Source organism: Scyliorhinus torazame, chromosome 2 (assembly GCF_047496885.1).
Source record: "Scyliorhinus torazame isolate Kashiwa2021f chromosome 2, sScyTor2.1, whole genome shotgun sequence".
Classification (NCBI taxonomy): Eukaryota; Metazoa; Chordata; class Chondrichthyes; order Carcharhiniformes; family Scyliorhinidae; genus Scyliorhinus; species Scyliorhinus torazame.
The window spans coordinates 55,281,891-55,298,648 of NC_092708.1; the positions used below are offsets into that span (position 1 = coordinate 55,281,891).

Genomic DNA, 16,758 nt, shown 5'->3' on the forward strand with positions numbered 1-16,758 from the left:
GGGGTGAGGGCCTTGCGGACAGTGTACAGGAATCCTGGTCATCTCCAATCCTGACTGGATACGTTAAATATTGTTTTTTCAAATGCAACAAGTATTTGATGAACCATGAAATTTCCAAATTAGAGTGGAAAGCGAGCTGGATGACCAGTTCCACAAGTACCAAGCTCAGCATCTGAAGGCAACAGGTACAGAATGTGCACTACAGTTAATATTGCAATCAAAATATAAAGCTGCCAATGTTTTAAAAGTCCCCGGGTGCTCCTTTGTGATTCCTCTTATGGTGACTGCATATCAGTGGAAGCGAAGGATCCCTTGCTCTCCATTCCTAAGAGCTCTGGAATCCTGTCAGAAACACCGGGGAAATGCTTAAAGCTGCAACCTTCAGTATGGGGAAATAGAACAAGGCTTTGGAAGAAATTCAGCATTATGTCCTGTTGCACTTGGAAGATTAAAAAATAATAAACATTAAATGCACAGTAACACCAAAAAAAGAACAATCAGAGAATTTAAGTCCCCATACTCTGCTTTTTGCACCTGAAACACTTTGCCCCTGTTACATTCACTGTATTGAACACTTCTCGAGGACTGGAGTTGCAAAACACCTTACTTCCGGGGGCCTGAGAGATGTGTAGTGAAGAAACTGTTTACTGGTGAATCGCAATATTACAAGCTACGGCTAGGCTGTGATACGTAAAATCTACTTCATTTTCTGCTAACCTGACAATTCTACTTAATAAACTTAAAAAATGGTGAAGCCTTTTACTTGTTCAAATGAACTTTAATATTCAGAGAAAATAATTCTCATTACTTTCAGCTGTATAGTGTTCGGGCAACTGATATATCATTGACTTTCTGAAGGACCCATGCTGTGCATATTTTCTGTCTTGCAAGCTCGACTTTTCTACGCATACATGCAGGCCAATTTGTTGAGATCAAAAATGGTTAGAGGCATGTGAATTGCCATATATTTCAGAGCATCTTGCCTTTTGAAACAGCTTAAGATGCAACGTAACTCTGGATCTGTTCAGAATCACTGATATTCCTAAAATCACCATTTTGTATGCATCCTAATCATTCCTGCACTTGAGCTTAAGCCTGAAAAAGTCTGAATTTCTTCTGGCAATCCGTGTTCAAAAGAATTCCACCGTATCATAAAACAGTCCTTTAATGTCCCTTCCATACAACAGGTGGTCCTTTGCTGAATAAAAATCTCCCTCGCTGTCCTTGCAGTTGATTCATTTTATCAATAATTTCTAACTTCTGGATCAGTTTTACCCCTTAGCCTTACATCTGTTTGAGGAGCTCAGCGGGAACATATTTCACTTACAAACTGATATCCTGTTCAACACGTAACGTCAAAGAAAGCTACCCTTAATAGCGAAACAAATAACCTTTTTTGGCTATTCATGCATATCCATTACCTAGATTTAACAAAAATTGTATCCTTGCTACTTTTCAAACAGTATTTGATATCTCAATCTGGAGGTAGGAATACCTCTAGTCATTATGTCGGGTGGCTATTGAAATCGTAAGCACACATTCTAAGTCTATTTTTTTTTAGAAGCATCAAATAAAGAAGGTTTTCCCAAACACATTTAATGACACTAAAAACTGTAATGAAAAGACGCTATCCCCTGCCCCGCCCTCCTCAACAGTGAAGTTATGGAAGTCAAACATTTTTACACTATCCGACAGAGCTACAGGTTCTTAGCAAAAAGTGGATACATAGAATGTCAATGAAAACTCTACTTCATAAGCAAGCAAACTGGAGGGTTATGGAAAATGTTAATAGGTGGGCTGGGGTGTTGCATAGCCAGACTTTAAAAGAAATAATCAAGGAAGGATTGGGCAGAGTTAATATTTGCTTCGGGAGAAAAAGTGAAGGAATATTTAAAAAACATGTTATTTGTCTGTCACGTGGCTGATCTCTCTTTTCCTCTTTTTCTCTCTCTCTTCACGGTGACATCTGCTATCAGGCTAAGCAGGTGTTCCTGTGTAAACGAACGTGGCCTGTTTGTGTTTCACTGTACTTGCTACTGCACAGTCAAATGAGCAGTGTGATTAAGAATACTGTAAATTTTTGAAAAGGGACGGATGGCTGCCCTACTAGAACCTAATTACAAAGCTCGAACATCCGCGGCTCGGTGCTATCACTGCAGTGGCGAACAGCAGAAATTAATAATATATAATGGCATCATTCTTGCAATTTATAAATGAAGTAAAGTGGGGGAGGTTTCTGCTGATGTGCCGTTTCGTGTTAATTTTGCAAGATTGAATAGAAATTGGAATTTTAGTGAGGTGAAACCTCGCTGACATGCTCCTGCAAGTTGCGAACATGGGATTAACACTGCATCGTAAATGTAATGTCCCTATGATTTGAGCAATGCTGTTTCAATCTCTGAAGCACAGGCTATGCAGCTGAGAGGTGTGTTGCTGTTACACCTGCTTTGAGGTCTCTGAGGAAGTGTGCGGCGGGGCTGCTTAATGATAAAATGTGGTGAACTATCGCATCCTAAAAGGATTCCTTGTCGTAGCCTTCTGTATAGTCAATACATTGATAACCTAAAGTTGCTTATGTTAAAGCGTTCAGTGAGTTGAATTAGCTGTGAGGAAAATGGTCTCCCAGGGCTACCAGCCTGTCTCAAGGCAGAGGCAAGCTGGGCAGAGGGAATAGCCCTACGGAATAAGTAAAGAGAGGTAAAAGCCACACCTGTGCTTCCCCTATCAGTGAAAAGAAATAGCACCCAGTTACTTACTAGTTTTTATTCCCATCAAAGCGCATTGGTAAATGAGTATTAGCTCATATTGCATCAAAAGCTACAGAACGTAAGGAAGAATTCATCGTGATTATTGTTTTCATAACTACTGCCATTGTATATATATTTTCAACAAATAAATCACTGCAATTTTACTTGAATTAACAAAGGAGAATGTCTGTGTTTAAAACAATTAAAAGATCTGATGTTGTAAACTATACAAACATAGGAGATGATCTCAAACCACTGATTATGTAACTGACTTGTACCTTGCACATGGCTGTCTTATTATAAATGAGGATGTTGTTTCGTTGCAGTCTATTTTTTTAATTGAAATCGCAGTCCGGTAATGGCACCAAATGTCAGAACGTATGGTCTGTCACAGACCCTATTTACCAGCAAATCTGTGTTGCTTTTGCTGTGACTTATCTCTGTTGCACCATGTAACTGGGGGAGAGGGGAGAGACACACATAGCACAAACTATCCTACAAATGTCAGTTTATTTCACAGTCTGTTCAGCTCTTTCACAATAATTGGTAACACAATTTGGCAAGAAAACAACTGCATTTCAGAGTTTGAAACAAAACATCAAACCAGTTGTTCAAGTCAATTTTGTACACACAATGTAATTTTAAAAGAATTTACGCAGAAGGGTTAAGAACCAGAGATCAGGTACAAATTCACAGTACTTGTGACCTCCATAACCTCTTGGTAAAGCAACATCCTTAATTATATGTAACATATAAGTGTTCACGCAGTGGTGCTGAGCAGCATGACCTTTATTAATATCACATGTTGGAGGATTTTCATGCCTCTATATGCAGATACGTTGTGTCAGAAACCTTTTTGTCCTTTTCTATGAATTTAGCCATGTAAATTCATCCTTTTAGGAGTTAGAGATGGGATAAATATGTAAACCCATTGGAAGTCACAACAGATGTCAAGCCTGTGTCCTGTCAGAATACATTTATGTGTCACAATATGGGCATTATGTTCCACATTTGCCCCCTCTCCCTCCACACTCAACTCTTCCCCCTTAGCTCCCCATCTTGAGATTTTGTTTAATTGCACCCATTACAGTTAAAAACAAAATGATCATTCAGCCCTTAACTGAAAACGCCCTGAATTAAATTTCAAAAATACATTAGGTATCAAATTACTAATGTGCAGTTCCAACTCAGAAACTATAGTGGTCTAAGTAGCTTTATAGCAAAAAGCAGACTCCTCTGCCACTTATTACAGAATATTGGATATGTGGGTCACGGAATTGAAAGGCACAGAGTGATGCCACTAATCATGAGAGTGAAGCATGTGTAGTTGATAAACATCATTTGGAATTCAAGTCCGAATTACGGCCTGGAGTAGCACATTCCTGGGTGATGTTAATTTATATTTTTATTTAGAATCATACAAGTCCTATACTGCAGGAGGAGGCCATTCGGCCCATTGAGTCCATACTGATCCTCTGAAAGAGCAGCCTACCTAAGCCCACACCCCACCCTATCCCCCTAAACCAATAACCTCACCTAACCTGGATATCTTTGGACACTGAGGGGCAATTTTACCATGGCCAATCCACCTACCCTGCACATCTTTGGATTATGGGAGGAAACCAGAGCACCCGGAGGAAACCCACACAGACACAGGGAGAAAGTGCAAAACAGAGACAGTCACCCAAGGCCAGAATTGAACCCAGGTCCCTAGTGCTCTGAGGCAGCAGTGCTAACCACTGAGTATTTGTGGTGCTAAAAGAAAGAAGAAAGATACTGTATTTATAAATCACCTTTCCTGACTGCAGGAAATACCTACTGTATTTTTCCCAATGCAGACATTGTTGTAAGGTAGAAAAATGCCACAGCAAATTTGTGCACAGCAAGATCCTACAAACAGCAGTGGGATCATCTTTTTTTTTGAATGATTCTAGGTCAGGGATAGCTGATGACCAGGACAATTGGAGAACGTCCCTGCTCTCCAAATAATAGCACAAGATCGGTAACGTCCACCCAAAGGATGGGTTGGTGGGCCCAGGCCTTGCTGCGCTGGTTTAGCTGATCTCAGCTGGGTAACAATAGCGGGTGCTGTAATTAGCATAATCATTGCAGGTTCGGCCAGGAAGTGGGAAAATTATCTAGAGAGTTGCATCCTAATTGCTATCCAAAATTCCCAGTTGCACAAGGTGGGAGGATAATATCTGACTTAACTATGATGACTACACACCCTCCTCGGACCTGCCGTCAAAAGTGACAGTCGTACACGTCTCATGCATGAATAATAGCCACACATCTGAGGTATATGATGCAAACATCCATGAGGGTGTTTCAAAGCAAGAGGAGGGCTGTGGAGTAAAATTGGTGAGCAAGTAAAAAATAAATTAAACCAAATCTTTCCAAAGTTGACTGGAATATTCAGGATTGCTTGGGCAACATCAAAAGGTGCTTACAGATTGATATTGCGATCATTTGCACTGCTCTCATCATGGGTGTGAAAGAAAATGGTTATGTAGAATATATGTGATTGATAATGTGACACTGTTTAATATGGTTGTCTAGTTCTGCTTAGTGTTGTTCGAATAGAAGATCAGAATGCAAACAGGGTGCCAGGAACATTCTGATGGAGGGCATAAAGTGATGATAAGTTTGAGGTTCAATTATGATTTTCCTTCCCTCTCCACACCCCCACCCATCTGTTGAACAAAATGCTAGCTGGCACACAGAATCAAAGCTCACACAGTCTAGGTGATGTACATGATGGTAGTGGGTGTATTTGAAGCTCACAATGGATGGACGCCTTCAGAAGAGGAGGGGATTGGGAATCCAAGATATCAAAACTGGGACACCTGGCCAGTTTGCCCTCTTCCAACCACTGATGGTGAGCTCAATTGTGGGATCACTATTATCACTCAACAACATATGAAAAATATAGTTATAGGAGCCATGAAAATAAAGGCACGCCAAGGAAAGTATCATGAGAGAAAGAGGCACACAATTTATAACAGTCACACTTGTCACTTTACTGTATCATAAAAATCATAGAATCCCTACAGTGCAGAAGGAGGCCATTTGGCCCATCGAGTATGCACCAACCCTCCAAACAAGCACCCTAGCTAGGCCCACTTACCCCAACCTATCCCCATAACCTTTTAGACATTAAGGGTCAATTTTAGCATGGCCAATCTACCTAATCTATACATCTTTGGACTGTGAGGTAAACCGGAGCACCTGGAGGAACCCCATGCAGACATGGGGTGAATGTGTACACTCTACACAGACAGTCGCCCAAGGTCGGAATCGAACCCTCGTCCCTGGCGCTGTGAGGCATCAGTGATAACCACTGTGCCACCATGCCACCCATTTAAAGAGGCAATATATGTGATATATAATACATGAGAATTTTTTTACCACAGATATTTAGACATGATGGAAGACAATGATGCTGTCCATTGCACCCGAGATTCTGCTTTATTCTGAAAATTTACATTTTGTTTGCTATTATCTTAATTGGACTTTCTAATGAAAGAGGATACACCACATTGGATGTTAGTCCGCAGCAGTCCAAAGTTGCCACTATGACCAACATTTCTCCACTGCAGTTGAAGTTGACTGAGTAGAATGGGCCGGGGTGATGTTTCTGTCTGTTTTTGAACTTTGCCTGTGTGGAAGTTACTTTTAATGTGGCTCAACAGTCCCTTTTTTAAAAATAGCCTTAGAAATGGTGGTCCTTTGTTTGAATGATAACAGTGTAAAAATAACTAGGAGGTGACAAACCGTTTCTGCAGATATTTGCAATTAAACATACAGCTCATATGCTTGCAGTCCAGATCTGATAACTTTTCCTAAAATAGGGGAACATGGCAGAAAGTCCACAAATTGGTCGAGTTGCTCCAGTTTGCAAATGTCACCTCCATAGCCACTTTTACGCAGTTTGTACTCAACACAATATTCCTTGCAGCAATGTAGCACATTTGAAACCAGAGACTGCCAGCTTCACTATGGGAACTGCTTACTGTACCATGGATACTGCCTGTACCATTATAAATACTGCTATCACAGGGCAGCATGGTGGCGCAGTGGTTAATACTGCTGTCTCGGGGCAGCACGGTGGCGCAGTGGTGGTGAGCATGGCTGCCTCAGGGCGCTGAGGTCCCAGGTTTGATCCCGGCTCTGGGTCACTGTCCGTGTGGAGTTTGCACATTCATCCCGTGTCTGCATGGGTTTCACCCCCACAACCCAAAGATGTGCAGGGTAGGTGGATTGGCCATGCTAAACGGCCCCTTAATTGGAAAAGAAAATGAATTGGGTACTCTAAGTTTATTTTTAAGAACACTGCTGCCTCGCAGCGCTGAGGAACCGGGTTCGATCCCAACCCTGGGTCAATGTCCCTGTGGAGTTTGCACATTCTCCCTGTATCTACTTGGGTCTCACCCCCCCACAACCCAAAGATGCGCAGGGTAGGTGGATTGGCCACGCTAAATTGCCCCTTAATTGGAAGAAAAGAATTAGGTACTCTAAATTTATATTAAAAAATAAATAAACACTGCCATCACTAACATAGGTCAGGTCTGCTCCACCACGGGTACCGCCTGCCTTACCATTGGTTCTGCTTACTTCATTAGAGCCATGCTCCACTTTCACATTTCATTCTCACCATCTCAATGACGGAAACAACTTTTTGGGGAGGTGAAAAGTATAACAGCGATAAAAAAAACGATTTTACTCTATTTTTACATGTCTACCTGACATTTTTCTCACATTAGTTTTACACCTTCTAGCTTCCCCTTCCCCACCATGAAATATAATCCCACTGATGGCCATCCCAACCCCCAAAGCAACATACAGTATTATTCAGCAGTTGCCACAATAGTCAACATCACAATTATGATCATAAATTGATGCCAACATGAATGATTGAATATTAAACATTGACAATCATCAACATTTGAAGGAAGGTCTATCCCAACGGAGATCGGTTCAGGGGTTATGACAGCAACTCCAACAAAATATAATGCTCAATGCTTTGAAAGACTAACTGAAGGAGAACAGTGCAAAGAGTGAAACAGAATGATATCTGTAGAAACTATGGGCTGATATCTAGCAGATTTTAAGTTTTAAAATGTTGCTTTGCATACATTTGGCAAAAATTTCAATGAATCTGTATGGACTCTATTTCAAAAGGCTATCTCAAAAGCCAAAAACCATTGACATGCCAGAAAACGGAGTTCATTTAGGATGCAAACTCATTTGTGTGTCTCTTACAGAGCTCATGGTGGAAGGGGAGGTGGGACAGGAGGATTTTGGAGTTCATTGCACAAAGAAGGGGCCCGCACCTCAACTGAGCTGCAGGTAATTGCAGTTTACCCGAGTCTTCCGAGGTGCAGAGTTCCAGATAGGAGTTGTTTAGAGGTGCTCCAAAGCTTTTTAATTGTGAGGAGAGTGTCAACTGGTAACGGTGAACTCTGCTTTCTCACAAGCAGGCCGTTGGCTCAAAAGTTATGGTGCCACCATAAATAAAATGTTGTTCCATGATCAACAATCATTTCTTTTCTCTTTTGTGCCTTTCTCAAGTCTACACGTGTGGTTTACATTTTACACCAGTGATTCTAGTCAAACCTTTCTGGGATCTCTGGAGTTCTGAGATTGGAAACACCTTGGGAGCTGAAGCAGAGTTCTGTTAGGGATTATCAAAAGGCCAGCAGAGCTTTCGTCTTCAGCTATTCAGGCTTGTGAAGCAATTTATGGGAAATGCGACAGTTGTTGTGTCGCTGGGAGTCCCTGTACTTTTTTTTTGAAATACAAAATTGTTGGGAGTTCCCACATTATAATGCTGTAGGTACCCGTGCTCCCGAAAACCATGAACAGCAGGCATGGTGGTGACTCAATCTGGCCCCATTCATTAAAGGTGGATTCGGCTGGGATTTAGAGGGCTTGTAGGGCAGACCAGATCAGCTTTACACAGCCAAGCAGACATTACATCATTTTCTCTCCCGCTCTTTTTTTGTAAGAGGAAGCAGGGTGAGAGAGAACTGCGGAGTGTGGTTAAAAATTGAAGATTGATGGGGATTTTTTTTTGTTGGAAAAACAGTTAAAACGAATGGCTCCACTTTAAGCTAAGACTTGTCAATATTTCGATGCTGCCACCTCTGGCATCTGTTCGAGCTGCCTTGCCAAAAGGTGTGTGGCTGTGCTAGTGGAGGGGGGTGAACAAAACAACACAAAACGAAAAGGAGCAAAAAGGGGGTTGGTGGTGGGGAGGGGGGGGGGGCGGAATCATTGTAGGACTGAGACAGAGGCAGCTTCAATGGTCTTGGATCCCTTTCATCAATGGTGGAAATTACACACTCCCTCACGGATACATGATAATTATACATTGCTGCACACAGGAACTTGACAGTGCTCCAGAAATGTGACAGAAAGATGCCCAGGCTCCAAACACAACAGGACCCCCCCCCAAACTAAAAAAAATAGAGAGAGAGAGAAACTTGCAGCAGTCAGGAGGTGAAAGGGGAAGATCAGCTGGCTATTGTGCTGGGCTTTTTGCATTCACCCTTATTCCTTGTTTACCTCGCTGGGCGCAGTGATATGATGTGTGCAATATACCAAGTCGCAACATGTTACTTGGGACGATAATTTGCTGATTCAAAGAAGGGCGATTGTGCCTGGTGCCAGTCAGGCGCAATTAGGAAAGGCATCAGGGAGGCCTGGAGTCGCTGCAATGTCCTGAGCTCGAATTCATAGAAATCAGCTCACCTGAAACTAATTGTCACAACAGAGTCCTTATGCAAATGAGCCCCGGGGTTAGCGTGGGAAAAGGAAAACTGTCGCAAAGATAGGTGACCTGCTGGGCAGGGGGTCCGTTCAGGGGAATTCTTTGTTTGAGGAGTAAAAATTGTTTGCCTTTGTTTAATTCTGGGAGGGGGAATGCAGTGTGGCCACTGGTCTGCAATGCTATATCACACCCAAAGCAACGAATAATGCAGTGCACTTTACTTTTCTCTCTCTCTCTCTTTTGTGGCTGCTAACAGAATGAGCCATTATCTTTCCGCGAGCGAGATTTCCTCAGCCTCCCTCCACCTCGGAGACGCCCGCCCGCTTGGAAAAGAAAAGTATTTACGCTTCCTGCAAAAAAGCAAACCAGCTTTCTATAAGCCGCCTTTCAGGCTGGGGCATCCAGGCATGATTTATTTTCTTGATGCACCTCTACACTCTTACCCCCCCCCCCCCCCCCCTCTCCCCCCCCAAAAAAAACAGAAACAAAAATCTTCTTTTAAAACAATGTCATATTGTGAAATGCAGAATGCGCTTGGGCCATTTTTCCAATTCTTCAGAGAGCTGAGAGCAGCCAAACATGGTATTGTTTGGTAAAGTTGTCCACTTTGGCAATGATAATATATCGATGAACCAGTGCAAAGAGTCTGGGTGAAATGAAGATTCTACATAAAAAACTCTGATTTTATACAGAGTGTCAGCCAGCTCATTCCCTGTGTTGATTTACATGTTTGTATTTCTCTCCCAGAGTCTGGGCAGCTAGCAGGTGCTTCAATTGAAGTTTAGTCTGCCACAGCTCGTCAGAAAATTCAATCCTAGATTTTGTGTGTGTGTTCATATGTGTGTGTGTATGTTTGTGTTGATATGTGCTTGTGTGTTGATATGTACGTGTGTTTGTGTTCATGTGTATGTGTGCTTGTGTTCATATGTGTTTGTGTTCATATGTGCTTGTGTTCATACGTGTGATTGTATTGATGTGCATGTGTGTTGATATGTGCATGTGTGTGAATATGTGCTTGTGTGTTTGTGTTCATATGTATTTGAGTATGTTCATATGTTTTTGTGTTCATATGTGCCTGTGTGTGTTAATATGTGCCTGTGTGTGTTTATATGTGCCTGTGTGTCTATTCATGTGTGCCTGTGTTTTGAAGTATGCTTATGCATTTATGTGTTACTCTATGTTTGAGTGCATGTCTGTGTGTGTATACGTGTTTCTGTGTGCATATATGTGTTGCAGTGGTTGACAATGTGTGTGATTTGATGGTCAGCATTTTCGAGAATATATCTAATAGAGCAAGATGATACATTCTTATCTCAAAAGTTTTATTTCCTGATGGCAGGTGGAGAAACAGTGGGTGGGGGGGGGGGGGGGGTGTAGTTGAAGGGAGATGATTGCAGGTTAAAATCTTTCATCAAAAAGAAAATAACGGTATGCATTTAAACCTACTGCTGACTGTATTAAGGATTTGAATACATTGCCATCTTTGGGTTGATCAAACATAATAATACCTCCTTGCATAAATTCTAATAATGTTTTCTCTGACTTTCATATAAGGGGTATGAGGGTATGTTGGGGAATACTGTATGAAAGTAAATTCATTTGAAAAACTGTGAAATGGGTATACATGTATATGCAATAAATTAGACTGAAACAGCTATGATATCAAATCGCCCTTGTCAGATTGCAGTTCACAAGTGGCAGTCTGGCACCGTTTGTAAACTAGATGCTGTTACCAGTGTTGTTCTTCCAGTTCTGCATTCGAACATTTCCTTATTTTATATATTTTGTTCTCATCACTATCTCTCTCTTTCTGTCCCCTTCATCTTAAGTAACTTTGGCAAAATAAGCGGTTCTTCTGCAGCAGTTAGGAAGCGTTCTGCCGCCAACTCATCAAACTTTAATCGTAACTGCATCTTAGTTTTTGAATAAAGAACACTTAAAAAATTTAGATGCAAATTATTTTGCATTATTCATGCCCTCGGTGTCCTTGTAGATTTAAACACTTCTGAGGCCACCTTGATTCCAGTAATTACCTAGGCACTTGCTGCTCTGTCATGAATAAGGTATTTCGTACAAGCAAAGTACGTGCCCGATGAGCTTTTAAAGTCGCTTTACACTGAACTTGTGTATTGCTTGGTGTGCATGAGTGAGTGTAACATGCGTCATGATCTGTCTCAGGTGGTGAGAGGCTAGCTGTGCATCCAGGAGTGATGTGATGGAGGTTAAGTGTCTTCCCGCACATGGTCACTCCCTTGCTGCAAAAACTTAAGAAAAATAGCCAACATTTGCAGTTAATCATTGTAACTACTCAGTGGTGTGATTAATATTTCATCATTTTAATAATGTTGTGTGTTTGGCTTGTATAGTTTAGCATATAAATCTTTCTTATTTTCCACTTAGGACATTAGGATGGTGGCACAGTGGTTCGCACTGAAGCCTCACAGCACCAGAGACCCGGGTTCAATTCCAGCCTTGGGTCACTGTCTGTGCGGAGTTTGCACATTCTCCCCGTGCCTGCGTGGGTTTCCTCCGGGTGCTCTAGTTTCCTCCCACAGTCCAAAGATGTGCAGGTGAGGTGGATTGGCCATGCTAAATTGTCCCTTAGTGTCCAAAGATGTGCAGATTAGGGTGGGGTTACGGTGATAGGGTGGGGAAGTGGGCCTGGGCGGGTGCTCTTTCAAAGGGTCGGTCAAGACTCGATGGGCCGGTTGGCCTCCCCCTGCACTGTAGGAATTCTATGGTTCTATAGTTCACCTTTTCCTTTACTGAGGCCGGTCGTGTCCTTTATCATCACATAAAATGGATGCCTCATTTTGGGCAGTGTTCATGATTTCCTGTTGCTGTTTCCAAACCGTACATTTTTCAGTAATTACCTTATCCATACCTCAATCTAATAAAAGGTTTGAAAAATAAATAAACAACTTGACAGGAAATGAGTTAAAATGGAACAGATTGAAATTATTTAGTTGCACGTTAAAAACTCTTTTTAGTGTGGTAAGAAGTCGAATCATGTTACAGTCACAACATAGAAATAACATTTTAATACCTGTCCTTCTAATTACACACACAGTGTATTGTGCTGTACACTTTGTACAGTTCTAATTTTCTTCTATAGATTCTCCCATTTATTTTTTTCAAACTGATGTCATGGTTTTATTATCCTTTCCCTCCTACTGTCACTTTTAAAATTTATTTTATACAAACCGTTAATAGCTGTATACAGTTTAATTATTATTTTCTTACCACACAGTCAGATCCAAGTGCTCACAGCTCTCTCTAAGCAAAAAAGACTTCCATAAAATGACAGAACCAACCTTCCGTGAATGTAGTTATACTGTTACTTTTGCATTGACGTGAGGTGATATTGGGTGAATATTGGCGTGAAAGTGTCAGTAGAACCTGGGTGTCAAATCACCCATTGCTTTGAGTTTGTATTGGCTGCAGTACGACCCCAGTCTGTAATAAATATCTTACTGGGACTGAACCCGCTTACGGTAATTTGAGTCTTAGTCTCACTTTTTTTTCTCTTCTCTGACTAGTAGAATGAAAGTGCTGATTACAGGATGCCATTGCATGTGCACATTTTCTGTCAAATAAATTAGAAAGTACAATTCGAAGAAGCGGAAGAACCAGATAGTGTTTATTCATTAGCTATAGCAGCGAAGAAATCAAACAACAAAGATCTCAAGCGACTTCTGCTTGTGACCATGGAGTGATTGGTCACATAAAGGGCTGTTCCTGTTCAAGGTCACAGAACAGGGCTCTTTTTACCCAGATCCGGGTGGAATTTTGATGAAAAGGAGTAGGTGAATGTTAGAGTAGTTTAACCTGGAATGGTATGTCTGCCGGACCCGGCACAAAACAGTGAGAGGTTTGGCTGGAAAGTTGAAACAGTCTTGTGCTTCACAGACAGTCTCTTCCAGCATGCAGGCGGGGAAGGGGCAAGCTGTAAGGCCCCAGATAAAGGAACTGATGACTTTTATCAAGGAGGAATTCTATAAACAGAGGAAAGAAATGCATGAGGATCATGCAAAGGCCATTGCAAAGCTAAACACCCCTGAAGAGTACTTTGGAGCGGATGGAGAGGTGTTTGGAGGTGCAGGGGTCACAGATTCGGGAGATTGAAGGAGTGATCTCGGACCACAGCGATCGTGTGGTGGCGCTGGAGGCGGAGGTGGGGCTCCTAGGAGACCTTTGTAAAACGCTGAGGGCAAAGGTTGAGGAGGAGGAGAATACCTTGAGAAGACAGAACCTGCGAATAGTGGGCCTGCCTGAAGGTGTGGAAGGTGTGAGTGCCACGAGGTACGTCTCGAGGATGCTGGCGGGACTGGTGGCAGAAGGGGTGCTAGATAAGGCACCTGAAGTGGACCAAGCGCATAGGTCTCTGAGGCAAAAGTCTAGAGCTGGGGAGCCGCCGCAGGCGGTGATCGTGAGACTCCATACATTTGTGGAGAAAGAGAAAATTCTATGGTGGGCCAGAGAGAAGCGTAGCTGCGATTGGGAGGGAAATAACGTCTGGATTTATCAGGACAACGGAGCCGAGTTAGCAAAACAGCAGACGGGTTTCAACAAGGCCAAGGCGGTGCTGTACCAGCAGCAGATCAGGTTTGGGGTGCTCTACCCAGCGAAATTATGGGTGACGATCGGAGGCCAGGAATACTATTTTGAGACCCCTATTAATGAGGCCAAAGACTTCATTAAGGAGCATAAACTGGGGGAGAACTGAGTGGATAATGTTTGGGAACCGGGGTGCTGGCACTATGTAATGGTCGGGAGCATGTTTGAAGTGGGTGTAGGGATTGGGGGATTTTCGCCTTTTTATGGGGGGTGTTTCTGTTCAATGTTGAGATTGTAAGGAGTTGTAGGGGTGAAAAGTTTATGTGGGGATGGATTTTCCCATCCCCCCTCCTGTTTTATGGGACTACATTATCATAGATTATCATAGAATTTACAGTACAAAAGGAAGCCATTCGGCCCATCGAGTCTGCACCGGCTCTTGGAAAGAGCACCCTACCCAAGATCAACACCTTCACCCTATCCCCATAACCCAGCAACCCCACCCAACACTAAGGGCAATTTTGGACACTAAGGGCAATTTATCATGGCCAATCCACCTAACCTGCACATCTTTGGACTGTGGGAGGAAACCGGAGCACCCGGAGGAAACCCACGCACACATGGGGAGGATGTGCAGACTCCACACAGACAGTGACCCGAATCGAACCTGGGACCCTGGAGCTGTGAAGCAATTGTGCTATCCACAATGCTACCGTGCTGCCCCCTGTTTGTATTTAATATCTGTTTGCTTTTGGAGAAGGCTACCTGGAGTTCAGGAGAAGTCCTTGTTTGGGTGGGAGAGGGTAAGGCCAGCAGGAGGCCTTCTTCTTTGAGCTGAGAAGTGGGGTGGAGAGGAAGGGGGAGGTCATTAGGATGTGCCCTTGGGCAGGGGCAGCCGCGCGAGGTTATGGTGGCGAACGGAAGTGAGGTGGTGGGGGAGCAGGCCAAGAGGGGTGGTAGGGGGGAAAGGGGAAGAGGGGGGAAAGAAGGGGAAGGGGAAAAGCGGGGGGGGGGGGTTGCGACACGGCAGGCGGTGAGCGATGACATGGTAATGGGCGAAGAAAGGGGCCATCTGGGATGGGCTAGATACAGAGTGGAATTAAAGGGGCAGGGGTTAAGTGGGGAAGATGATGGACGGTAGAGGGGATTGGAGGTGCAAGCCTCCGGTAAGGTTGGTAACGCGGAACCTCCGGGGACTGAATGGGCCGGTTAAAAGGTTGTGGGTGTTCGCGCACCTCAGGAGCTTGAAAGCGGGGGTTGTCTTTTTGCAGGAGACACACCTCCGTGTGAAGGACCAGGTTAGATTAAGGAAGGAGTGGGTCGGGCAGGTTTTTCACTCGGGGTTTGATTTGAAATTGAGGGGTGTGGCGATTTTAATGAGCAGAAAAATGGGATTTGTGAGTGCGACGGAGGTGAGGGATCCACGTGGGAGATATGTGATTGTGAGTGGGGTATTGGGAGGGGCACCGGTAGCGTTGGTAAATGTGTATGCCCCAAATTGGGATGATGTGGGTTTTATGAGAAGATTTGGCCACATACCAGTTGATCATGGGAGGAGATTTTAACTGTGTCCTGGAGCCGAGGGTGGATAGATCGAGCCCCAGTTTGATGGGTAGGGTATGAATGGCAGGGAAGCTGGGAGGGTTTATGGAGAGGATGGGTAAGGTGGATCCATGGCGCTTTCAGAACCCAGGGGGAAGGGAGTAGGGGCTGTTTAGCACAGGGCTAAATCGCTGGCTTTGAAAGCAGATCAAGGAAAGCCAGCAGCACGGTTCACTTCCCGTAACAGCCTCCCCGAACAGGCGCCAGAATGTGACGACTAGGGGCTTTTCACAGTAACTTCATTGAAGCCTACTTGTGACAATAAGCGATTTTTATTTTTTATTTTTCATTTCATTCCTTCTTTTCACACGTCTATAAGGTGTATACGAGGATTGATTACTTTGTAGTGAGTTGGGAGATTTTGGTTGCAGTGGAGGGGGCAGAGTACGCGGGGATAGCTATCTCGGACCATGCACCCCACTGGCTGGATATTCGGTTCAGTACGGGACGAGAGCAGAGGCAGGGGTAGAGGATTGACTGGGGGTGGTTGGCGGATGGAGGTTTTTGTGATAAGGTGCGGTTGGCGATTAGGGATTATCATAGAATTTACAGTGCAGAAGGAGGCCATTCGACCCATCGAGTCTGCACCAGCTCTTGGAAAGAGCACCCTACCCAAGGTCAACACCTCCACCCTATCCCCATAACCCAGTAACCCCACCCAACACTAAGGGCAATTTTGGACACTACGGGCAATTTATCATGGCCAATCCACCAAACCTGCACATCTTTGGAGTGTGGGAGGACACCGGAGCACCCGGAGGAAACCCACGCACACACGGGGAGGATGTGCAGACTCCGCACAGACAGTGACCCAAGCCGGAATCGAACCTGGGACCTTGGAGCTGTGAAGCAATTGTGCTATCCACAATGCTACCGTGCTGTGGAGTTCAATCAGAATGGGGAGGTGTCGCCGGGCATTTTTGGGGAAGCACTGAAGGCAGTGGTCCGGGGAGAAATTATCTAATTTACGGTTCGTGCGAATAAGGAAAGGAGAGTGGAACATGACCGTCTAGTGAGCGAGATAGTGGAGGTGGACAGGGAATATTCGAGGGTGCCCACCGTGGAGGGATTGGTGAGGAG

General features: G+C 43.8%; 1 protein-coding gene across 7 annotated transcripts in view; it reads left to right on the plus strand.

Moving 5' to 3' along the window:
- Nucleotides 1-16,758, plus strand: part of zeb2b (zinc finger E-box binding homeobox 2b) — a 154,633-nt gene that overhangs the window by 21,302 nt on the left and 116,573 nt on the right. The window contains exon 1 of one of the 7 annotated variants that reach the window (XM_072471528.1): nt 51-185. The exons of the other annotated variants lie outside the window; for them this stretch is intronic. The gene's annotated coding sequence lies outside the window, so the exon portion shown is untranslated. Of the gene's footprint in view, nt 1-50; nt 186-16,758 lie in introns of those variants that run through there. 7 annotated transcript variants of the gene reach the window in all.